The 26,926-nt window shown below is 42.8% G+C and overlaps 1 long non-coding RNA gene across 1 annotated transcript; it reads left to right on the top strand.

Annotated features, from left to right (window-relative positions):
* Positions 1 to 342: 342 nt before the first annotated feature.
* Positions 343 to 26,926, top strand: LOC126148817 (uncharacterized). Its single transcript, XR_007530642.1, has 2 exons — positions 343 to 453; positions 26,327 to 26,926. It is a non-coding gene; the product is annotated as an uncharacterized LOC126148817 (long non-coding RNA).

The raw sequence follows: 26,926 nt of genomic DNA, 5'->3' as shown, positions 1-26,926 counted from the left end.
AGTGTTTTATGATGCTGGTTTACCAGTCCGCGCCTGCAGAAGGGAGGTCGCAGTACGTCATTGCGGAACTGTCCCTGCTTCAGAGGCCAGCGATACATATCACCGTTTCGAGGGTCACTAGCTGGCAACCGTTACGGCAGAGAACTGAGCCGCCCATTCACTGTGGCCTCAGGGAGGGGTGGGGTTGGTCGCTGACCTCTGGTCACTGCCTGACCATTAGCCCGCCTCACGTCGCTTCCTGCATAACGGCCTTTCCACGGTTCAAATGTGAGGGCCGACCCCAGCAGTTTAGGCTTTCTACAGGACCCCTCGTTGTATTGACAGTCTTTATAACTGTCTAGCTGGAGGGTGGCGGTTCCAGCCGCCGTAGACAACGGAAGGCGTTTTTTTCGCACTTATCTTTCCGTCGTCCGTCTGGGAAGCGTCTACCTGTTCTTTCCGTGTGGGAACTCTGTAAGTACGTCAAACTGCACACACTGCCTTATCGGATAGTGAAGAGAAGATACTTACGTGGAAAGTGCGACCACTAATGGGTTGCAACGAACAGCAGCAGTCCGTAATAGTTTCACGAGACACGCAGGACCTGTGAAATATATATCGTCATCATCATCATCTCCTTCCAAGAATTAGGCGTTATAATCATCTGTTCCGGTCTCTACCGTCCATCTATCCATCTCTTAACGAGATCTGCCTGGTCCTCTCTTTCCAGTCTGCCGATAATGCATTATCTTTTTTGGCAACCTATTTTCTGTCATTCTGTAAACGTGATCCTCCCATTTCCTTCTATTCTCTTCCATCTCGTCATTAACTCAAAATATTTTTAAATCTGATTTTATTGTTTCATGCTTTATTTTATCTACTTTTTACATCATCTTGCATCTCTCATGAACTTCATTCTCTGCTACTGCTGGTGCTGCTGCTGCATGTATACATGACTTTTTTTTGTCTATGATTCACAACCGTATACAAGAGTCGGTACGACCATAAGTTTATAGAATTTAATTTGTGTTTCTTTCCTTGTTTTTCTTCCCAAAGTTCTTATAATTGTTCCGCAGATACCTAGATATTTATTAATCGTATTCTCAATGTCGTTGTCATGTTTAAAGCTAATATCACATCCTAGATAACTGAAGTGGAATACCTGTTCTAAAGTTTTCTCAATTGTTATTACATTCTATCTGACTGGATACCTTCCTTTGCTTTCCTTTTGTCTTGTTTGCACATATAATTAACTTGTAGTATCTTACGTTTTTGTTCAATCTATATACTGCTCTTTGTAAATTACCGTCTGTTTCCTGTATAACTATCTCATCATTAGCACATAACATTAGATGTACGCTAGATCCTATTTTAATTCCTAAGTGTATTTCATCTTTCCGTTTCATAGCTAGGTACTCAATAAATAAATTAAATAAAATGGTTGATGGACTACTCCCTTGTCGAAAACTTTTATGTACTAAAATGTCCCCTAGAACTTAGAACTTCTTTTGTATATGTACATAGACTCATTATGGTATTAATAAGGTTCTTAGGAAAATCTTTTATTTCCAGTGTTTTCCACAAAAGCTGTCTTTTCATCTTATCAAAGGCTTCATCAAAATCATTAAATGCTAATTGCGTTTCTAAGCTAAATTCCCCAAGTTTTTCAGTGATTTGTGTTATTATAAATGTATTGTAATTAGCCGAACATCCCTTTCTGAAACCCGAATGTTCTTCTGAGGTTCTTGCATCAGCGATAGTTTGTAGCCTCTGAACAAATATTTCCCCATAAATTTTATATCCTTATTGCTCTATAATGTCCTGTGTCTCCCCTTTTTCCTTGTTTAAAAACAGAAAGTACTTTAGCTGTGTTCCATTTTTCAGTATCACATCAGTTCTTCCAAATGGTTCAGATGGCTCTGAGCATTATGGGACTTAACATCTAAGATCATCAATCCCCTAGAACTTAGAACTACCTAAACGTAACTAACCTAAGGACATCACACACGTCCATGCCCGAGGCAGGATTCGAACCTCCGACCGGAGCAGCAGCGTGGTTCCGGACTGAAGAGCCTACAACCGCTCGGCCACCCCGGCCGGCAGCTTTTCCAACACATATTTAAAAAACGGAGAAAGCAAAATTTTAAGATGGTTCCTCCACGTTTGACTAATTCAGTATTAATACCAGTAGCTTTTCTGTATTTTCTTTTTTTACATTGAAGGCTGCTTTTAATTCTATTTGATTTACAGAGTAATTATCATTTTTATAGAATAACTTCCTTCACTATCTTCATGATACCATAAATTTCTGTAATGGTGTACTATTGATTTCCTGTTATTATATTAGTGTATACTGTATATGTTTCTCGACTTTATTCATATCCGTCATAGGTTAAATGCTGTATTCTGTCTTCCTTGAATGTCACGTTCAACGTTAGCAATGATCATTTCCCAGGATTCACTATGGTATCTATTTACAAAGTTCGTTTTATTTCTTTTCTGTTTATGTACGAGTATATTCTGGAGTGCCATTTCTTCTTATAGCAGGACCCTCTTGGTTGGCATCCACGTCATCCTCACAACACAACGGCACGTCGACAATATTCTACGTCCCTTTCTGTTGTTCTTCAGGGCAAGCCATCTTCGGCTTATATTTCACCAAGATAATGGCTGTTCGCACACTTTGAGTGTCTAATGATTCGTACTTGTCAAACCCTACAATGGCCAGCGAGGTCGCCAGATTTATCCCCAGTTGAGAACATCTGGAGCATCACGGGCGGAGCCCTCCAACCAGCTTTCAATTCTGACGATCTAAAGCGCCAATTAGACACAATTTGGAACGATATCTCTCAGGAGGACATCCAACAACTGTACCAATCAACGACGAGCCAAACAACTGCTTGCATAAAGCCCATACGTGGACCAACAGGTTATTGACTCGCACACGTTATGAAGCTCTTTCTCGTGAATAAATCATCCAACTTTTCTGTAACTGTAATCATTTTTTATCTGTACATGTATATCACATCTACTGATTTCCGTCCCATTCGGATAATTCCTTCGTGGTGCGTAATTTTTTCCGTCTTAGAGTGCAGACCAGATGCACAGAATTAAAGACCAATGGCACTAACATCCTCTAGTTGTAGGATCCCACAGTATATTCTGAGGTCAAATATTGTGAGGTTCCTGAAGGAAAGCAAGCAACTGTGAAAGAATCACCAGAGTTTCGGAAACAAGACACCCTTGAGAAACACAACTTTCTTTATTCATATCCGACATCTTGTAAACGATCCATAACGCTGAAAATGTAGATTGAGCCCCCCTAGATTTCCGTGAAGCCTTCAACCTTCTGCCACATCGTCAGCTATTAACCAGCACACGATCATATGGAGTACCTTCGCACATACGTGTTCGACTGGAGGAATATTTGATTAATAGAATCCAGTACATTAGACTGAATGGCTAGAATTCCACAGAAGAGAGAGTAACATATAGTGTGTCACAAGGAAGCGTAATAGGACCTCTCATGTTCTCAGTGTATATACAAAAAATAGTCGTATAGCGTTAGCGACACAGTAAGAGCCATTGCTGACCAAGCAGGTGTCTACAAGAAGCGCTGTCGTTGGACGAGCGTAAGGAATTGCAGTATGACTTGGACCAAATTTGCACTAGGTGGAATGAATGACAGCTCTCCTTATTTGTGGAAAACGTGTAACGGCAGCCAAATGAAAACGAGACATGTTGAAAAAAGGTAAGAAAGCTGTTTATTTTTTCAAAAGCAATCCCCATAACTCTTCAAACACTTATCCCATTGTGACACAAAACGGCCAATGCCTCCATGGAAAGATGCGGTTGCCTACGGAGCGCTGATTGTACCCAGACGTGCAGCCCTTTGTCCGAAGCAAATCGACGGTCACGACCGTCTTTTTTCAGGGCGCACCCACATGTTGGAAATGGTGTTGCGATTACGCTGCAGAAGTCTCACTGTGAAGCCTTTACACATCCTCTGCACGCTCCCGATTTCTCCTCGTGCAATTTCCATACATTTCGTGGCCGTCGATTTGCTTCGGACGAAGAGGTGCAAGGTTGGTTACAATCAGGGTTCCATAGGCAACTGCAATCATGAAGGCATTGGCTGTCTTGTCCCACCGTGGGATAAGTGTACCGGATGTCTCTCTTACGAGTCATCAGACGCAATTTCGCTACTTTTTGGGCAGATACTTGCAATTTTGTTTTTAAAACGTGTAGCTCGAATCAGCGCAAACAAATCCTGATCACCACGTCTTCTACAAAAGAAAAAGTGTAAATTATCGCGTTCGTCTTTCGTAACGACGTCCACCGTCGACGGAAAGCGTCGGTTTGTTTCCCATTACAAACAAACGATGCCCATTCTATAGAGCGGTCCGAAATTAGTCTAGTGTTGTATGTCGATATGTATTAACGGGAACAGAAAAACACGAAGAACAATCAGTACTCCAGCAGCTAGTGATGAGCGCTTCTGCATGGCGGTAGCAGTGGGCGCGGACCAAGCAGGTACTATCACTGCTGGAATACTCGCTATTCTTTGTGTTTTACTGCTTCTGTTAATAAACATCGGGCAACGGCCTTGCCGCAGTGGGTACACCGGTTCCTGAGAGATCACCGAAGTTAAGCGCTGTCGGGCGTGGTTGGCACTTGGATGGGTATCCAGGCCCCCATACGCTCTTGCCATTTTGCGGGGTGCATTCAGCCTCATGATACCAATTGAGGAGCTACTCGACCGAATAGTAGCGGCTTCGGTCAAGAATACCATCATAACGACCGGGAGTGTGGTGTGCTGACCACATGCCCCTCCTATTCGCATCCTCCTCTGAGGATAACACGGCGGTCGGTTGGTACCGATGGGCCACTTGTGGCCTGTAGACGGAGTGGTTAATAGACGTTGATAAAGTAAACATTCGACTAGACAAATTTTGGACCACCCTGTAAACAGAGAATTCCGCTTTAAAAATTCAACTTTAAAAATAATTTTGTCTGTAACAGGAAACAAACCGACACTTTTCATCGTCACTGGGCGTCGCATGGAAGACGTGATGAGCAGCATTTGTTTCGGCTCACTCCAGCTACACGTTGCAAAAACGAAATTGGAAATATCTTCCGAAACACCAGATAAAATCCGCCTGACGTCTCTTAGGAGAGACACCCGGTATAATGGGCGATCAAAATGTTTCTGTTCGAAGGCTGTGCAGCTCACAGTCGACGTATAAGACAGGCAAAATAGCCGTAAGTACTGAGACAATCAACCCACCGATGCACCAGTTGAAGATACCCCTTTGGTAAAACGCTGTGTGCTGCTGCGTGAAGAAGAACGTAACTACCTGCTGCACATCCTCTTCCGACAGGAATTGTCGGCCCTTCAAGGCCTTTTTTTAAGGAGCTACATGCGTGATAATCGCATGGGGAGGGATTGGGACTATAGATCGGGTGCTCAAGTGTCTCTCACTTGAGCTGGCTAACTTCTGCGTTACATTTGCGATATGAGGACGTGCGTTATAATTAAACAGCACCCCTTGTTCAGCTTTCCCAGGAGTTTCGCCTTAATTGCACACATTTTTCATTCTCCGAGGGATGTCTACCGGTGTATGTCCTTCTGGAGCCAAGGGCGCCGGCCGTTGGTGGCCGAGCGGTTCTAGGCGCTTCAGTCTGGAACCGCGCGACCGCTACGGCCGCAGGTTCGAATCCTGCCTCGGGCATGGATGTGTGTGATGTCCTTAGGTTAGTTAGATTTACGTTGTTCTAAGTTCTAGGGGACTGATGACCTGAGATGTTAAGTCCCATTGTGCTCAGAGCCATTTGAACCATTTTTTTAGCCAAGGGAAGAATAACAACACGTGGGTCCTGTTAGCACGCATTTGGTAATTACGTCTCCATAGTTCAAATTGCCACATTTACCGTGCGCCTGTCGGAAAGACGTGATTGTCATCCCAAGGCAGTCGGCACACGGGCCGTGCTTTCGAACGTCGACGTTGAGCGTGCCTAGTGAAACGCGCTGCTGCACGCTCAGAAACGCCCTGACTTGTGCAAAAGGTGCGTGTGTCTCAACGTGGTATAAATGATTGCAGTGCGCTCCAGCGGCAGCTGTCAGCAATAACTGGTTCGCAAATCACATTGTCTACGAAATGGATTGGCGTAAAATTCTTACGGTAGGTCTATTAAAACGCAAATTTCCCTCCCCCCCCCCCCCCCTGTCGATACACTAGTCATGTTGTTTTGTCTGTACTATACATAAATAAAAATTTCAATACCCATGAACGTAGTATAAGGCAAAAAGGAAAGTACTCGGTCCAGTCAATAACGACATCGGATTATAAAAGTTCCAGTACAAATAGTGCGATGCAAATGTACAATAGTTCTGTGCGTAAGATAAAAATTAGAATGCTAAGCATTGAGAGTGCCGAGTTTCTGAGGTCACAGTGTGGAAAAAGCATTTTGGGGAGTCTTTCAAAACGTGCATCATTTTCACATTTTAGTAAAAACTTAACGTCATTTTCGCTTGATCACTGTTCCTAGTCACTAGAAGAATCTTTACGACTTGTGAAACACAGAACTTGAAACAAGAAAGTGCAAAATATCTTGCTGCAAGCAGTGCACGCCGTCTTGTAAATAAACCCAATTGAACAAACTCAGTCCTCAGAAAGTGCGCACTTATATTCACACAACATCGAATATTATAGAATATTCTTCTATTAAGCTAATAATAAAGTATAAGAACATATTAGAAAACGTGAAGAATAGTAAAAAAAAAGTATTACGCTGCAGTAGGATGCGAACCAGTATTAAATTACTAAACTGCGTCGCTACTCATTACGCTACATCGACCATAAATGTTTTATGACCATACTTCGCGTCTAACCATCTCCTGAAGCCTTTAATCGTAGATAATTTATTAACTTACCTTTAATTATAACAAATTGTGACATCAACAATGCGTTTTTGATGAATCCTCGATATCCTGTTGCAGTGAAGTGGCGTACTTTCATAATATCCAAATTACAAGAATTCTTTAATCACCAGTAAGACGTTTTATTACAACGAATCGTACAATTGACTGCGGGGTTTCAAGAGATCCACAATTTCCTGGTGCTTAGAAATGACATATTGTGAGCTTCAATTAAAAGCCAAAATGGCGTTTCGCGTCCATCGACTGAAGGGAGATGATTCATCTGAGGTAGGCTGCGTTCTTCCATCTTACTGGTCTACGTTCAAACGTATGTTCAGAATATGCCCTGCACTTTCTGAAAGACTCCTCAAAGTGCTTTTTCCACACTGTGACATCAGAAACTCGGCACTCTCAATGCTCAACATTCGAATGCACAGTCCGTGTGCCGACGGCTTAATCCCTTGCCTGAGTCTTGGTGCTCATATACCCGCACGAGAGTCGCGCTACGTTGCAAATGCGCTGAAGCAAGGTACTCAAATGGAAAATTTTTGATCGTCCCGCATATTAGCAGGTATGACGATTACTTTTGAAACAGTAAACAGTTTTATGTAAGCCCGCAAGTTTCCTTCGACGTTGCCTCTGAAGTTAAAATCTTCTGGGTTGTTAGGCGGTGTCGTAGTTCTTCCATGCGATCGACATTTAGATCCATCGGGGTATCCGCTGGGATCTTCTTCAGGATCTTGTGGTGCCCACGGTTAACTGAGAAGATTTTGCAGTCAACAAACTGTTTACTCACGTTTCCTCCCGCTGTGCCGTTTTCGGCTGCTACGATCGCAGGTTCGAATCCTGCCTTGGACATGGATGTGTGTGATGTCCTTAGGTTAGTTCGGTTTAAGTAGTTCTAAGTTTATGGGACTGATGACCTCAGATATTAAGTCCCATGGTGCTCAGAGCCATTTGAACTATTTTTTCTGCCGTTTTCATTTGACTGCCCCTTATTAGACAATGACTATAACAAATGGTTCAAATGGCTCTGAGCACTATGGGACTTAACATCTATGGTCATCAGTCCCCTAGAACTTAGAACTACTTAAACCTAACTAACCTAAGGACATCACACAACACCCAGTCATCACGAGGCAGAGAAAATCCCTGACCCCGCCGGGAATCGAACCCGGGAACCCGGGCGCTGGATGCGAGAACGCTACCGCACGACCACGAGCTGCGGACTGACTATAACAAAGAGAAAGGACGATATACATCTGATTACAAGATCAGTGTTGAACACCCTGAAAATGTTACATAGTATAAGTATTTATGGGTATTTAAAGATATGAAATGTGCCGATCACGTACAATCAGTACTGGGGAAGTCGAACGGAAAACCAAGATAAGTAGGAAGCACTTTTAAAATGGATTAAAACATTCTACACCGTCAAAACATTTATTTCGATGGTAACCGGTTTCGCTCAGTATCTGACAATGCTCAGACCCTCATACCATGATAGTAGGCGGTGGCCACGAATGGAGCGGCTGATGTGATTCCAGGAGCGTCAACTGCGGCGTGCGGGTGTGACTCCACGAACGTCCACTATAACTGACGTTCGTGGAGTCGCGAAACCCGCTCTATTCATCGGCGCCGCCTATCATCATGATGTGAGGATCTGAAGATGACCAAATACTGAGACAAACTAGTTACAGTAGAAATAAATACTGTACTTTTGCCTTCGAAACTGCGTGTATTCCATTCTTAAAATACTCTTACCAAGGCTTCTCTTTTTCCGAGAGAAATGTTTTCAAAAATTATTTGCAGGAAGGATTCTGGGAAAAAGGGGTGCATTTGTGATCTAAATCGCATTATGACTCTGTGAGTTCTAGGGTATATGCAACCTAAATGTTGCTGTCCAAATACAAAAAATTTGATTTTATTGTAGCTCATATAAGTGATACGTACAGTTTGTTTAGCTCGCTGTTCCATTAACAGACTATTTAAACGACACTTCCTTATGTTATGGACCGTGTCAGTACGTTGCAAAATCAGTAAAGAAAGTGCATCTTCATCTGTGGCTGTATGTTGGCGATTTACTTACTTATTCGTGAACGATACGTCCACTCCTTCCTTTTCTTTTGTCTTCATGCAATACCTGCACTACGTCGGTGTGGTATTATCGGAAGTGGCACTATTAATGTTAGATGATCGCCGGATGCCCTCTCTGTGGGTTACCACCCTTTTAAACCTCTTCCCCCCTACCTCCTCCGCCGGCCGCGGTGGTCTAGCGGTTCTGGCGCTGCAGTTCGGAACCGCGGGACTGCTACGGTCGCAGGTTCGAATCCTGCCTCGGGCATGGGCGTGTGTGATGTCTTTAGGTTAGTTAGGTTTAAGTAGTTCTAAGTTCTAGGGGACTTATGACCTAAGATGTTGAGTCCCATAGTGCTCAGAGCCATTTGAACCCTACCTCCCCCCCCCCCCCCCCCATCTCCCTCCACCCAACGGAATAGAATTTCTGAACCCCAACAGCCTGTGTGTAGAGTTATCCATGTAAAAGTGAGTTAACGTTTTCAAAATGATTGCGAATCCACGTGCTACTACGCGGGGCTACATTGCGATAAATGTACTTAATCCCTTATTATTTAGCTACAAAATAGCAGGTCAGCAACTGGAAGCAGTTAATTCCATAAATTATCTGGGAGTACGCATTAGGAGTGATTTAAAATGGAATGACCATATAAAATTAATCGTCGGTAAAGCATATGCCAGACTGAGATTCATTGGAAGAATCCTAAGGAAATGCAGTCAGGAAACAAAGGAAGTAGGTTACAGTATACTGGTTCGCTCACTGCTTGAATACTGCTCACCGGTGTGGGATCCGTACCAGACAGGGTTGATAGAAGAGATAGAGAAGATCCAACGGAGAGCAGCGCGCTTCGTTACACGATCATTTAGAAATCGCGAAAGCGTCACGGAGATGATAGATAAACTTCAGTGGAAGACTCTGCAGGAGAGACGCTCAGTAGGTCGGTACGTGCTTTTGTTGAAGTTTCGAGAACATACCTTCACCGAGGAGGCAAGCAGTATATTGCTCCCTCCTACGCATATCTCGCGAAGAGACCATGAGGATAAAATCAGAGAGATTAGAGCCCACACAGAGGCATACCGACAATCCTTCTTTCCACGAACAATACGAGACTGGAATAGAAGGGAGAACCGATAGAGGTACTCAAGATACCATCCGCCACACACCGTCAGGTGGCTCGCGGAGTATGGATGTAGATGTAGATGTAGAATCGTGTAAATGAGGCGGGACGTCGGTACCAGCTCGGTATTCACCTAGTCGGATGGGAGAAAGCGCCTAAAAACCACATCCACATCCACACCTGCCCTCGTCCTTAATCCGTCAGGCGGATTCGATCAGGGATGGCGCCTGCCCCAATCCACGTGCTACTACGCGCGGCTACATTACGATAAATGTACTTAATTTCAGGTTAACCTCACTCAAAAGAAAAAGCTACGTACACTGACGAAAAAAAAAAAAATCGCAACACAAAGAAGCAGTTGTGCGACGTAAACGAAAGTTGGCAGGAGTGATCTACAGCTGAAAGATGATTTCTTCTCATATTTAGCGCCAGTCGCATAACATTGATGCTAGTAGCGCTACTATAAGGATGCAAATCAGGTTTACTCTTAATACACGCTGTAACGGTCGGGAGCATTAGTGAGTTACCTTTGAGATTCCACGTGGTCAGCTGATGTTAGTCAAGAATGCCTTTCAGGCGACAAGGACGCCATTATGAACACCTTTCTGAGCTTGAGCGAGGTTGTATAATTGGGCTACTAGAAGCTGGATGTTCCTTCTTGATACTGCAGAAGGGCTTGACAGGAATGTAGCCGCTTTACACGACTGCTAGCAACGGCGGTCGCGGGAATGTACGCTCGCAAGAATACCGGGCTCCGGACAGACGCATAGCACTACTGAAAGGGTAGATCATCGTGTTCGTGGTAAGGCTCTGGTGCATCGCACTGCATCTCGAGCAGCAATCTGAGCAGCAGTTGGCACCACAGTGATGCAGCGAACTGCTACAAATCGATAACTTCAGGTACAGCTCCGAACCAGGCGCCCTGTAGCGTGCATTTCACTGACCCCAAACCACCGCCACATACGACTTCAGTGGTGTCAAGTGAGAGCTCACTGGAAGGCAGGGTGGAGGACTGTAGTTTTCTCTGATGAAAGCCGGTTGTACCTCGGAGCCAGTGTTGGCTCTGCGTTAGGAGGAGGCCTGCTTAGGGCCTGCAACCAACCTCTCTGTGTGCTGGACACACTGGACCTCACCTGGAGTTAAGAGCTGGAGTGCGATTTCGTATGACAGCAGCAGCACTCTCGTAGGTATCCCACGCACCCTGACTGCCAATCTGATGATTCGTCCTGTTACGCTGCCGTTAATAAACAATATTCCAGGGGCGTTTTCCAACAGGATAACGCTCGCCCACATACCGTTGTTGTAACCCAACAAGCTCTACAGAGTGTCGACATATTGCCTTGGCCTGCTCGATCACCAGATGTGTCTCCAGTTGACCACATGTGGAACATCATCGGACGACAGCTGCAGCGTCATCCACATCGAACATTAACCGCCCCTGTACTGACCGACTAAAAGTGCAGCAGGCAAGGAACTCCATCCCACAAACTGACATTCGGCATCTGTACAACAGAGTGCGTGCATGTCTGCATGCGTGCTTTCGACATTCTGGCAGCTACACTGATGATTAACGTACCAGCATTTCATATTTGTAATGTTTTAGCTCGCTCTTACATTAACCTGTGATCTTGCAATGTTAATTACTGAAATATGTTACCAGGACAAATGTATTCACGAAATTTCATTACCCTACATTAATTATTTTTTAGTCAGCGTAGTTCCAACTGCTGGATTCTTCTAGAATATTTCTTGCAGATAAGATCCATTAGTTTTTTTAAAAACGTTTTTATGATATTTTGGGTTTATCACACCACTAAACAAATACTTGAATACTGTTACGCCACGCAAACGGTGGGTAAGAAATGGTTCAAATGGCTCTGAGCACTATGGGACTTAACATCTGAGGTCATCAGTCCCCTAGAACGTGGAACTACTTAAACCTAACTAACCTAAGGACATCACACATATCCATGCCCAAGGCAGGACTCGAACCTGCGACCGCAGCTGTGGCGCGGTTCCAGACTGAAGCGCCTAGAGACGCTCGGCCACAGCAGCCGGCAACGATGGGTAATTTACCCTTTTAATACAAGGGTAGCTGGAAAGGACACACTTCGCCTGGTCTTTTTTAATTTGTTTTCTGAATTGGAACAAATATGCAATTAATCATTTTATTTGTATAGCATCTAACGTATTCAAACTGTATTAAGATAAACTACATTTGGTGTTTCGCTTTCGTGTGCAAAGACAGATATGATTAGTGGTTGTAAAACAGGCGAACACAGTAACTATAGTTAGTTGTCGCTGCGAGAAAAAAGGTTCTCTTAATGCTAGAATACTAAAGGAGGGGTTGGGGGATGTTACATTGCTACTAAATCATCGTAGATTTTACTACCCCAAATTTTATTCAAAGGAAGTCAAAATTTCCAGGTTACGCACTAGTTAATGACAATTATTAGATCTCCAGTGGTATGTTACATACCAAATTAAGAACGAAATGTCCTGTTTTATACCCTACTGCAATCGTTAACTTAACGAAGGTTTACTAATCTAGCGTTAAATTCAGTCCACAACATTCACCAAAGTTTTCCCTGTTGCTGTATTGATAATCATACTGTTCGCTGATCCTGCCGGAAATTGGAGTCTTTTAAAGCTGAAGGGTAAGTTAGTTGGAGTGAGGGCACCCGTGACATGAACACTGACTCGTCATTTCTAGTACTTCCGCTTCGATGATGTTATTCAGAAGCTTTTTTACGGAGGCATACCGAGAAAGTGAGCGAATTTAAAAATTCTGATGAGAAGTTAACACTTTACCCTTGCTTCATCATTATATCAATGGGTTTAAAATTTTTTTCTTCCACTAATATCATATTCTGTACACGTTGATTTTTTTATTGTGCTTTGCCATTTTTTGTAACTAGAATTGTTCTCTTACGTAGCCCCTGTTTGTACGTAGTTTCTCTCTGTAACTGGATACGCTTTTTCGATGATTTGTTCCTCTTTCTTGACCATGTTGCACAACTCAGTATTAAGATGAATTTATAATTATAGCAATGCTGAGTGAGTAACATATTCTTTCTCTACACGTATCTTCTATACAAATTATATATTAAAGTCCGCTGTCATTTTTTCTTGTTCTGTGTGATGGCTACTGTAGGGATTTTGATACAATTTTCACTAAGAGACAGACTGATTCACCAGAAAGGTTTGTGTGTACAGTTTATTACCTCTAGCCAGATACGTCGTTCAGCCGTAGATCTCTGCAAATCTACGATCGGCCACTAATATCGTATAGTGTTTCTAAACATATCAAAAATCTGTCCTTAATTTTAACTAGGTAGGTTTTGCTTCAAATATGTGGCACTTTCGTTTCCAGAAAATTACCCTATTCGACAAATAGCAGGGTCAATACCAAACGCAGTGGAAGTGGAAACACAGTGGTATCCTACGACGCAAAGCTCCCGTTGGTGTGTACTGTAGGTGGCGCTAGTAGACTTGCCAGCTATGAATTTTGACTCAATGGATAGTAGCCTCTACCATGCACTTCACAATAGTTTGTGTGGTGTGGATATAGACGTAGATACCTTGTCATAATGGATGAGTGAGGATCTAGGGAAACGGGCGTTATCCAGCGGGCATTTTTAATGACCTGTAGAAGGGTACTGTGAAAGTGCCAGTGAGTCCCACACTCGAACTCTGCAGCGCTGTACGCAGTTAATGGCTCAGATGGCTCTGAGCACTATGGGACTTAACTTCTGAGGCCATCAGTCCCCTAGAACTTAGAACTACTTAAACCTAACTAACCTTAGGACATCACACACATCCATGCCCAAGGCAGGATTCGAACCTGCGACCGTAGCAGTCGCGCGGTTCCGGACTTAAGCGCCCAGAACCGCTCGGCCACCGCGGCCGGCTGTACGCAGTTAGCAAGACTGTCCGACCCTCGGTATGAGTCGACGGGTACCCTATAGTTCACAAGACTTTGTGCAAACATAACGTCATTTTGACATCACACACACATATCGGGGGCTGTAGGAACAGCTAACACTCGATGCTGGGTTTTTGCGAAAATTGACGTCATATTGGATTCCACATTTCGTGATGTAACTTGGGTGTTATGAAAGTATGCCGTTTCAAGACAATGACACGTTGAAGATTTATAAAAACACTCTTGGTACGATCTGTTATAATTGAACGTCACATAATGATGTATTGACGGTTAAAATCTTCATTAGATGCAAGCTACAGTACAAAAGACAATCCAATATTAGTTCACGCGGTGTAGTGGTTATAAGGGTGAAGTTACGGACTTTAGCGTAGCAGTATAGGATGTTGGCGTCCTACCGTGTCTGTAGTCTTTATTTACCTTCACATTTCTAAAATGTTCTGGAATTACTTCAGTAAGTTAATAGAAGTATGTCCTATAATATTGGACATCTTGTAAATATAAGAGTGCTTTCTCTCTCTCTCTCTCACTCTCTCTCTCTCTCTCATGAGTGAATTGTCATTGTAATTAATTTACAAATTAAGCAAGAAACACGCAAATGCGAATAAATGTTTAAAACACATTGACCATCTGGTAAAACAAACTATGATTCCGAAAAAAAGGCATAGACACGACTGCAAAAGAATTAAAAGACGACTTAGACTCAGCCATCTAGTAAGTATAATAGATAACTTGGGAGCTAGTTCTTTTAAGACTTTTCTTTGCCGAACAAAATTGTCTTTAGTTAAAGTGCATCTTGAACAAACAATATGACGCTTTTCGTCACTTTATTACAACAAATTTTAGCAGTAGCGATGCGTTTTCGAGAGATCCTCAATGTTTTGAAACAACGTTTATTCATTGGACATAACACAAATGAGCTACTACTTTAATTAGTCTGCTAGAACGGCTATTCAAACTTTTTAATTACAGACTAACTTCTGAAACTAGTTTTCACAGTTTCGAAAAATAAGCTTATTTTGCGAGACTCCTTAATGAGCGCTATTGAAAATATAAGCTTTTAAAAGTCAGTGCTGGCTGGCTTCAGCCGTCTATTTTCGCTTGTAAATCAGTAAGTCGTCTCATTTTCGCAGTATGAAGGCATATTAGGAAAACTAGAACAAATTTTTCAGTAAGTTTCGGAGGTAATTCTAGCCCACCCTTTCAATTTGTCCCTTACCCACAGATCAGTCCACACGAATGCAGAACTTTATATAATTAAAAACGACGCTACTTCGAGGTTAACGTACCGTAAGCAACGAAAAAGCCTAATTATCATTTCTCTCTACTTGATGTGAATGTTATTGTTCTGAAAGTCATTTTCGTCTCACCTGTTGAGAACGGAACGATCCCAAAAGTTGACAGACAGCTCTTCTCGTCTTCGATATAGCGTGTGATGTTAAAATGACGTCACATTTGTACGAAGTGTTGAGACCTGTAGGTTAACCGCAAATCAACGCGAGTGGTGTTCCTGGTCCTAACCGCACTTGTCAGTCCTGTGAACGACAGCAGCTCGCTATCATGTGAGCAGAATCACATAGTGTTTCGTTGTGTAGTTCAAGTTAGACATCGAAGCGGGAAATATGGTAGCACATCACGTTTTGCAACCTGTTTTTAGTGATCGTGGTATGATACGTTTAAGCTGTGACGGTTATAAATTAAAATCTTACGGAGGAACTGAAGAACGTGGATGGTTATGCTGTGGTAAAAATTCGCGGTGTTCTATTAAATTTGTGTACAGTAGGCACGGAAACGTATTTTCGCGTTTGGAAGGCACTCTCGACCACACCCCAGTTCTACAAAACTTATTAAACAGGAGAATTTTATGGAATTCTCTTAAAACAAAAGGAGATGTTTCGTATGAAAGACCATAAACGTTATACGCAAAGTAGACGACAACCCGACAACCGTGAACACATTAAAGAAGAAGAATGTAAGTTATTTCTGCTCTTTTGAAGAATAGGTCTAAAGTACAAAATCCCGCGAGGTTGCCTTATAGGAGATAGAAGTTTTAATAACAAAAGGTGAAACCTTTGGTTTTAGTAATGTATGGAAAATGTTTATGTTATTTCAACCGACTCCAAACTTGAACAACTACGTCTGCAGGAAACCATATTAATTGATGGTACTTTTCAGTATCTAGCGGAACACTTTCTCCAGTTATTCACAATCCGCAGTTACTCTGTAGGTTCTTACATATGATTAGTGTTCAGCCTTATAAAAGTGAGTTTGCGTGTATCAAAGTATATGACATGAATGGCCATATCTTCTGACTGCAGTGTTTTAGAACCTTAACAACACTAAGGGTCCTTTGACGCAAGCATATAACATAAATTTCAACTCGATAGGTCTACCCGTTCTTGAAAAAAGCTTTCTTAACAGACGGAGGACGTAGAGACAGGCGGACAACAAAAAGTAAAAAATTGTTTTCATGTAATTTAATTACAAATTAACAAGTTTTGGATTTTTTCCTTTACTTGTAGGTGAAACCTTGCTTCTTGCCAAGATTTATGATTTTCCGTCGACGAGGTTTTGACGAATGAGTTTGCGAGTATCAATATACGTGACATAAATGGTCGTGTCTTTTCATTGCGCTGCCTTAGGGGCTTTAATTTTTTACACGGCCAAGGGACAGTAGACCTCAACGTGTGACATGAATTTAAAGTTGATTCGTCCATCCGTTTGTGAGGAGAAAGGGTTTTTAACAGGTCAGGAAGGACAGATAACAAAGTGATCCTATAATGTTCCATCTTTACCGACTGAGATATGGAACTCTAAAATCGATTAACTGTACCAAACTTAAGAGAACTTTTAGTTTGTTTTAGGCCTGTACATGGAATGATGTTGATATTTTATCGATTGCGGCAATAACTTCCTGTGTGGGGAGATCCTCTGAGGGACTTCTGTTGTACTGTTGCAGTGCAGTCCATCTGAAACGTGCTGCTTAAAACTTGGGACTGCAGGTCTCTGATGTTATATATTACTGTTTAATCTTAAATGTCTTGGTTGTAATATGGTTGTTGAGGGTTATGTAATTAATTCTGATCGCTGGTTCCTTAAAGGAAGTATTTCGTTTTAAAATATGTGCTCGGACAGAGCCTATTTAAATATGATTTTAACTCATCATTCAAATTTTCTAGTCTTGCTTTCTTAAAAGGCTTTCAGTTAAATGATTGCTATTTGCCTGTTTGAATGTTTGAGTGACTTAAAGGAAAAGAATATTATTTTGTAATTTGTACTGATTGTTCCTTTTGGGTAATACCTGACTTACGTGTTCAATAAATGAGTGTCTCGTCAATGGTGATGCACTGTTCTATTGCTAGCCTACCCCTTCCACTCCACAGCCTATTGACCTGCTTTGTGTCGAAATTGTGTTCAGAACACCCCTCTGACCTGACACCTCATTGGTAGCAGAGCGTGGTTTCGATCCACGGACCTCTGGGTTATGGGCCTATTAGAGAATTAAAGCAACGTAAATACACTTCCTGTTACATAAGCTGCATTAGTTTTGTGTTAAGTAATCGAAAAGCTTACAACAATGCTGTTTTTAGGCCAGCCACTGCCTCCCCAGGTCAAATATCGACAAGGGAGGATACTTTTCATATTCTGTGCAATTCAGTATAGACGTATCCGCATGATATTAACACCAAACAACAAGGGGCTGCTGCAGAAGAGACCAATTACCTTAAACAGAATACGTACAGGGCACAAACAATGCGCAGCGCGCTGACCGCGGTTTCCGCTTTGATTTTACCGTTAACAATGCGAGTACTCCGGTTGGTCGTGGGAAGCGAGGGCCGGGGCGCCAGGAAATTGTTTAAATGCTGTGCGGAAGAGGAAGGGGAGCGGCTGGAAACGCTGGAGGGTGGCTCTGGAAGGGGCGCCTCCCCCCGCACAGGAAGTCGGCCGGCTTCCGCCCGTCCTCACACTCGACGTCCGTTTCTGGGGCTTCCGTTGAACGTTAAGCTATTAGTAAGCCCGCATATCCACCCGGCTCTGTTTTACATGCAAGAGGCAAACGGCGTTGTTGCTGGAGTGCCAAGTACCGCTCTCCTCAAGGGGGAAGGGGGAGAAGGGAAATGAAAGAAAAGGGGAGGAACTAATCACATCAGTTGCACCGGGAGTTTGTGCGGAATCACCGGCTACGAGTGAAAATGTGCGCCAGGCCGGGACACGAACCCGAGACCTTCTGTATTAACCACTGCGCCACCCGGACATCGTGTTTATGGCAGTTGGGCGAACTATCTCGGCTCACATTCCCACTTAACGTCACCGACTTGCGGTTACCGTCCATGCGCTCCAAGCTCGATAATTTGATGGGACGTAAATGTCCATCCGCACTGAAGCTTGTGGATTCATTGCCCATCTAGGCGAATCAATTATAGGAATGCCTGGGAGTCACAAAATCATCCCTAATTGCTTGCTGCGATGTCGAAGGGAAATTCCTTCCACCCGACTTCATGTTTAAAGGGAGGAACCTACACTACTGGCCATTAAAATTGCTACACCACGACCATGACGTGCTACAGACGCGAAATTTAACAGACAGGAAGAAGATGCTGTGGTATGCAAATGATTAGCTTTTCAGACCATTCACACAAGGCTGGCACCGGTGGCGACACCTACAACGTGCTGACATGAGGAAAGTTTCCAACCAATTTCTCACACACACAAACAGCAGTTCACCGGCGTTGCCTGGTGAAACGTTGTTGTGATGCCTCGTGTAAGGAGGAGAAATGGGTATCATCACGTTTCCGACTTTGATAATGGTCGGTTTGTAGCCTATCGCGATTGCGGTTTATCGTATCGCGACATTGCTGCTCGCGTTGGTCGAGATCCAATAATTGTTAGCAAAATATGGAATCGGTGGGTTCAGGAGGGTAATACGGAACGCCGTGCTGGATCCCAACGGCCTCGTATCACTAGCAGTCGAGATGACAGGCATCTTATCCGCATGGCTGTAACGGATGGTGAAGCAACGTCTCGATCACTGAGTCAACAGATGGGCACGTTTGCAAGACAACAGCCATCTGCACGAACAGTTCGACGACGTTTGCAGCAGCATGGACTATCAGCTTGGAGACCGTGGCTGCGGTTACCCGTGACGCTGCATCACAGACAGGAGCGCCTGTGGTGGTGTAGTCAACGACGAACCTGGGTGCACGAATGGCAAAACGTCATTTTTTCGGATGAATCAAGGTACTGTTTACAGCATCATGATGGTCGCATCCGTGTTTGGCGACATCGCGGTGAACGCACATTGGAAGCGTGTATTCGACATCGCCGTACTGGCGTATCACCTGGCGTGATGGCATGGGGTGCCATTTGTTACACGTCTCGGTCACCTCTTGTTCGCATTGATGGCACATTGAACAGTGGACGTTACATTTCAGATGTGTTACGACCCGTGGCTCTACCCTTCATTCGATCCCTACGAAACCCTACATTTCAGCAGGATAATGCACGACCGCATGTTGCAGGTCCTGTACGGACCTTTCTGGATACAGAAAATGTTCGACTGCTGCCCTGGCCAGCACAATCTCTAGATCTCCCACCAATTGAAAACGTCTGGTCAATGGTGTCCGAGCAACTGGCTCGTCACAATACGCGTCACTAGTCTTGATGAACTGTGGTATCGTGTTGAAGCTGCATGAGCAGCTGTACCTGAACACGCCATCCAAGCTCTGTTTGACTCAATGCCCAGGCATATCAAGGCCATTATTACGGCTAGAGGTGGTTGTTCTGGGTACTGATTTCTCAGAATCTATGCGCCCAAATTGCGTGAAAATGTAATCACACGTCAGTTCCAGTATAATATATGTGTCCAATGAATACCCGTTTATCATCTGCATTTCTTCTATCTGTAGCAATTTTAATGGCCAGTAGTGATCTTATGTCTCTAGCTTCCTACGTCGAAATGAAAGATAGGTGTGCCTATGTGAATATGGTTGCGTTTGCGAACTGGCTGAACAGTCACTTCATTGCTAGGAAAGAATCTTGGCAAAGTACTGCTGATTCTCGAAGGGCACGCGTCACCATGTTCTGATGTCTGTCTTGTTGATTTGGCACCTGAGAATCAGATTATTCTCCTCCGCCTACATAGCCACACTACGCAAATCACTTCATTCCTAAGAAGGAATACGGCAATCTATTGCTGATTCTCGATGTGCACAGGTCGCAATGTTGTGATGTCAATCTTCTTGATGTTGCAGCTAAGAATCAGATTATTGTCCTCTGCCTACATAGGCATCGTACTCAATACTTGCAACCCCTAGATCGGGTCTTCTTAAGGCCCTTAAAAACGTTATGACAACTGGTTTTGGCAACTGGCTGTCAACAGCGGGGTTCACAACCATCCAGGCTGCGAAATTACTCGTCTTCAGTTTGGACAACTGTTGAGTTCTGCATGGAATCGCACTGCAACAGTTGGTAATGGCACTTCTGGATTTTCGGCCTATTGAATTTACCCACATGACCCATCCAAAATCCCATTTGCGATATGTGACAGAGAAATTGGCAATGCAGTTGGCACACAACTGCAAATATAATAATAATTCCTCTTTTGATAACATAAGTCCTGTCCCTAAGGCTTCAGCAAGAGGAAAATGTAAATTTCAGAGGTTCTAACGAGCAGCCCAAGAAGAAGTTATATGAGAGACAAAGCACAAAAGAACGGATAAAAGCCGGCCGGAGTGGCCGTGCGGTTCTAGGCGCTGCAGTCTGGAGCCGAGCGACCGTTCCTGTCGCAGGTTCGAATCCTGCCTCGGGCATGGGTGTGTGTGATGTCCTTAGGTTAGTTAGGTTTAAGTAGTTCTAAGTTCTAGGGGACTTACGACCTACGATGTTAAGTCCCATAGGGCTCAGAGCCATTTGAACCATTTTTCCCTTCTACAATAACATATGAAACCTTCCCTTAGGATTTCTATCTCTTGCTTGATAATAACAATCCCTTTGAAATTAATTCTCTTTCTCAATAATAATAAGTGCAATCTTCGCAAACAAATTTAAATACTGCTTATTAAAAGTGATTTGCTGATTATTTCGACGAAACATAGAATGTGTCGTCGTGGCCCTCAGTCGTTACCTCCAATAACTCAAAACTGTTCCTGACTGCTACATCGAACTGCGACATGAATATACTTACTCTGTTTTACTACACTCTATTAGCTGCTGGTGGGCTTTCATAATAAGTGGCTGTATTTATTACCAAAGCTGACGTTATTCTTTAATAGCAAAGCTGACGTTATTCTGTAATTAATTTGACTGAAGTTACGTAATTCATAGTTAAACTTTTTCTTGACAATAATAAAATTACATACCTTCAGTAGTCTTGAGCTTCTAAAAAATTCAATAATATTTGTTCCTCTTATGATAATAGTTAGCTGATGTCTCCGTGCATCCGTTTATAATCTCTTGTAAATCATAGCTGCTGACTGTCAGGCACACAGCTCCTCTCAACCTCTCGCTTCAGACCTGCTCCCGACTCGCTTCAAATCTCGTTTACTACTGACTTCCTACGAACGCTGAAGTGCGGTCTCTCCAGCCAACAATGCTTTCTGGTGCAGACAATCCCTGCTACCATTACAAAATGTATCAATGCCCGGTCTTTCCCGCTCTTTTCTTAAAATGTATCCATACGCGGTCTCTCCCGCCCTTTCTAAAATTATATCAATGTGCGGTCTCTCTCACCAAAAATACATTTAGTGCAGACATTCCCTGCTAACACAGTTATTTTCAAAATGAAAAATATTAATTATTCCTACTTAATCCTATTAATAAAATATAAACATCTTTCATAAATTGTGGTTTGACAATAGACACTAGAAATATACACGTCTTACAAAGTGTAAGTGGATCCAACCCACTGAGTGTAAGAATTGTTTACATTAGGACATGAACCATGGACCTTGCCGTTGGTGGGGAGGCTTGCGTGCCACAGCGATACAGATAGCCGTACCATAGGTACAACCACAATGGAGGGGTATCTGCTGAGAGGCCAGACAAACGTGTGGATCCTGAAGAGGGGCAGCAGCCTTTTCAGTAGTTGCAAGGGCAACAGTCTGGATGATTGACTGATCTGGCCTTCTAACAATAACCAAAACGGTCTTGCTGTGCTGGTACTGCGAACGGCTGAAAGCAAGGGGAAACTACGGCCGTAATTTTTCCCGAGGGCATGCAGCTTTACTGTATGATTAAATGATGATGGCGGCCTCTTGGGTAAAATATTCCGGAGGTAAAATAGTCCCCCATTCGGATCTCCGGGCGGGGACTACTCAAGAGGATGTCATTATCAGGAGAAAGAAAACTGGCGTTCTACGGATCGGAGCGTGGAATGTCAGATCCCTTAATCGGGCAGGTAGGTTAGAAAATTTAAAAAGGGAAATGGATAGGTTAAAGTTATATATAGTGGGAATTAGTGAAGTTCGGTGGCAGGAGGAACAAGACTTTTGGTCAGGTGAATACAGGGTTATAAATACAAAATCAAATAGGGGTAATGCAGGAGTAGGTTTAATAATGAATAGGAAAATAGGAATGCGGGTAAGCTACTACAAACAGCATAGTGAACACATTATTGTGGCCAAGATAGATACGAAGCCCACACCTACTACAGTAGTACAAGTTTATATGCCAACTAGCTCTGCAGATGATGAAGAAATTGAAGAAATGTATGATGAAATAAAAGAAATTATTCAGATAGTGAAGGGAGACGAAAATTTAATAGTCATGGGTGACTGGAATTCGAGTGTAGGAAAAGGGAGAGAAGGAAACATAGTAGGTGAATATGGATTGGGGCTAAGAAATGAAAGAGGAAGCCGCCTGGCAGAATTTTGCACAGAGCACAACTTAATCATAGCTAACACTTGGTTTAAGAATCATGATAGAAGGTTGTATACATGGAAGAACCCTGGAGACACTAAAAGGTATCAGATAGATTATATAATGGTAAGGCAGAGATTTAGGAACCAGGTTTTAAATTGTAAGACATTTCCAGGGGCAGATGGGGACTCTGACCACAATCTATTGGTTATGACCTGTAGATTAAAACTGAAGAAACTGCAAAAAGGTGGGAATTTAAGGAGATGGGACCTGGATAAACTGAAAGAACCAGAGGTTGTACAGAGTGTCAGGGAGAGCATAAGGGAACAATTGACAGGAATGGGGGAAAGAAATACAGTAGAAGAAGAATGGGTAGCTTTGAGGGATGAAGTAGTGAAGGCAGCAGAGGATCAAGTAGGTAAAAAGACGAGGGCTAGTAGAAATCCTTGGGTAACAGAAGAAATATTGAATTTAATTGATGAAAGGAGAAAATATAAAAATGCAGTAAATGAAGCAGGCAAAAAGGAATACAAACGTCTCAAAAATGAGATCGACAGCAGGTGCAAAATGGCTAAGCAGGGATGGCTAGAGGACAAATGTAAGGATGTAGAGGCTTATCTCACTAGGGGTAAGATCGATACTGCCTACAGGAAAATTAAAGAGACCTTTGGAGATATGAGAACCACTTGTATGAACATCAAGAGCTCAGATGGAAACCCAGTTCTAAGCAAAGAAGGGAAAGCAGAAAGGTGGAAGGAGTATATAGAGGGTCTATACAAGGGCGATGTACTTGAGGACAATATTATGGAAATGGAAGAAGATGTAGATGAAGATGAAATGGGAGACACGATACTGCGTGAAGAGTTTGACAGAGCACTGAAAGACCTGAGTCGAAACAAGGCCCCCGGTGTAGACAACATTCCATTGGAACTACTGACGGCCTTGGGAGAGCCAGTCCTGACAAAACTCTACCATCCGGTGAGCAAGATGTATGAAACAGGCGAAATACCCTCAGACTTCAAGAAGAATATAATAATTCCAATCCCAAAGAAAGCAGGTGTTGACAGATGTGAAAATTATCGAACAATCAGTTTAATAAGCCACAGCTGCAAAATACTAACACGAATTCTTTACAGACGAATGGAAAAACTAGTAGAAGCCGACCTGGGGGAAGATCAGTTTGGATTCCGTAGAAATACTGGAACACGTGAGGCAATACTGACCTTACGACTTATCTTAGAAGAAAGATTAAGGAAAGGCAAATCTACGTTTCTAGCATTTGTAGACTTAGAGAAAGCTTTTGACAATGTTGACTGGAATACTCTCTTTCAAATTCTAAAGGTGGCAGGGGTAAAATACAGGGAGCAAAAGGCTATTTACAATTTGCACAGAAACCAGATGGCAGTTATAAGAGTCGAGGGGCACGAAAGGGAAGCAGTGGTTGGGAAGGGAGTGAGACAGGGTTGTAGCCTCTCCCCGATGTTATTCAATCTGTATATTGAGCAAGCAGTAAAGGAAACAAAAGAAAAATTCGGAGTAGGTATTAAAATCCATGGAGAAGAAATAAAAACTTTGAGGTTCGCCGATGACATTGTAATTCTGTCAGAGACAGCAAAGGACTTGAAAGAGCAGTTGAATGGAATGGATGGTGTCTTGAAGGGAGGATATAAGATGAACATCAACAAAAGCAAAACGAGGATAATGGAATGTAGTCGAATTAAGTCGGGTGATGTTGAGGGTATTAGATTAGGAAATGAGACACTTAAAGTAGTAAAGGAGTTTTGCTATTTGGGGAGCAAAATAACAAATGATGGTCGAAGTAGAGAGGATATAAAATGTAGACTGGCAATGGCAAAGAAAGCGTTTCTGAAGAAGAGAAATTTGTTAACATCGAGTATAGATTTAAGTGTCAGGAAGTCATTTCTGAAAGTATTTGTATGGAGTGTAGCATTGTATGGAAGTGAAACATGGACGGTAAATAGTTTGGACAAGAAGAGAATAGAAGCTTTCGAAATGTGGTGCTACAGAAGAATGCTGAAGATTAGATGGGTAGATCACATAACTAATGAGGAAGTATTGAATAGGATTGGGGAGAAGAGAAGTTTGTGGCACATCTTGACCAGAAGAAGGGATCGGTTGGTAGGACATGTCCTGAGGCATCAAGGGATCACCAATTTAGTATTGGAGGGCAGCGTGGAGGGTAAAAATCGTAGGGGGAGACCAAGAGATGAATACACTAAGCAGATTCAGAAGGATGTAGGTTGCAGTAGGTACTGGGAGATGAAGAAGCTTGCACAGGATAGAGTAGCATGGAGAGCTGCATCAAACCAGTCTCAGGACTGAAGACCACAACAACAACAACAATAACAACAGGACTATGGAAATGGCAGTGACTACGGAATATTTGTAAAACACGAATCAGATAACACTGAACAGCAAGTGAAATCCTTAAGAGTGTGGTTTCTGTGAAAATTTAAAAAAAGGCTTCTTGTTTTTTGACTTAAATATTCTCTGGGACGTCTGCTTTATTGCAGTGTTCATGCGAAGTTCGCCAATAACTCACTCATAGAATTACACGGCGATTTTTAAAAAAGTGTGTCCGAAAACCATTCACAGCGAGAATAAAAATAGTATCGCCATTGTGGTAGCATGTAATGTCGACTACGGCTTAACAAGCATTATGGAACCTTGGCTGGAGATAGGACCAACCTGTTACAACTTCTGCGTAAACGCGGACGAAACGCTTGTCGAGCGAGCAGAGCAGCGGATGACAGAAACTGTCAAAGAGGCCCACAGGATCACTATCGCAACGAAGAGGACGCAGGAGGACCTCCTTTTGGATCTGGAAGAACTGTCGTATGATCCAGGGATCGCTGATAAGAGGTATGTTTGACGTAACTCCAAAAAAATGTCAACCTAAACTTCAAACCCGCTTTTCTCGAAACCGTATTTTTCGAATTGACGGGAAACGTTACTTCAGAGTGGTAAATACGGTTTTGATGGGAATTTAATGACGGCATTCTAAATTCAATTCTCTACCAACGTACGTAGCCGTTTTTCGTTATCTTCAAAAGTCTGTTTTCGTTCCCTGCTTTGACTTCATTTTGTGGGCTAAGAAAATTTCTTTTGTTTCAACAGGTCACCATTTAGTTAACATTTAATATTCTTCTAAATGGTTCAAATGGCTCTGAGCACTATGGGACTTAACATCTGAGATCATCAGTCTCCTAGAACTACTTAGACCTAACTAACCTAAGGACATCCACACATCCATGCCCGAGGCAGGATTCGAACCTGCGACTGTAACGGTTGCGCGGTTCCAGACTGAAGCGCCTAGAACCGCTCGCCCACACCGGCAACAATATTCTTCTGAATCCTATTTATATTGATAGAAAATACATTGAATACGACTTGTACGAAATTATTTTGTTACAGGTTCAAAATGTGGGCTTCCGGAGTTTGCGCCAGTGACCAATGCTGCAAGGGGTTCTTCCACTTGGTGCAGCGCTTGCAGTGACCGTCCGATGTGGATACAAAAATGAAGACAAAAGTCTAAGGAAAATCACTATATTTAACATCAATTTTTATATGTGCAAGGAGGGCTATCGCCCTAATCTAGCAATAACCAGCTGATGACAGCTAGATTATTCTTGTTTGTGCTTTATCATGATCAAAATAAATTAGTTTTGTTGTCTTGTACTTCACAGATTCTCAAATTTTGTATCTATCTTTCAGACAGTTGCATCTTCTCCCCGTACAAGTGGCTTCTGACCCAGCATTCAGTGAAAGATGCCAGCTATACAGTGCTTTCAGTATCACCGTATAGCTATCATGTGTTCAAATATTTAACGTTTATATTTTCTATGTAGTTAAATGCAGGATCATATTTGAACTCAAACGGAATTTCAAGATTTCTGGATGCGTGATTCAGCCGTTATGGAAGAAAATTCCTTAAATATAGCATCTTTCGTCGGCTTACCTTATAGTGTAAAAATCAAATTGTGTATGAAAAATAAATGCTATTGTTGTCTTAGA

The sequence above is a fragment of the Schistocerca cancellata genome, chromosome 2 (assembly GCF_023864275.1).
Source record: "Schistocerca cancellata isolate TAMUIC-IGC-003103 chromosome 2, iqSchCanc2.1, whole genome shotgun sequence".
Taxonomy (NCBI): domain Eukaryota; kingdom Metazoa; phylum Arthropoda; class Insecta; order Orthoptera; family Acrididae; genus Schistocerca; species Schistocerca cancellata.
Note: the sequence above shows the minus strand (reverse complement) of the source record. Positions and strands in the feature narration are given on the sequence as shown.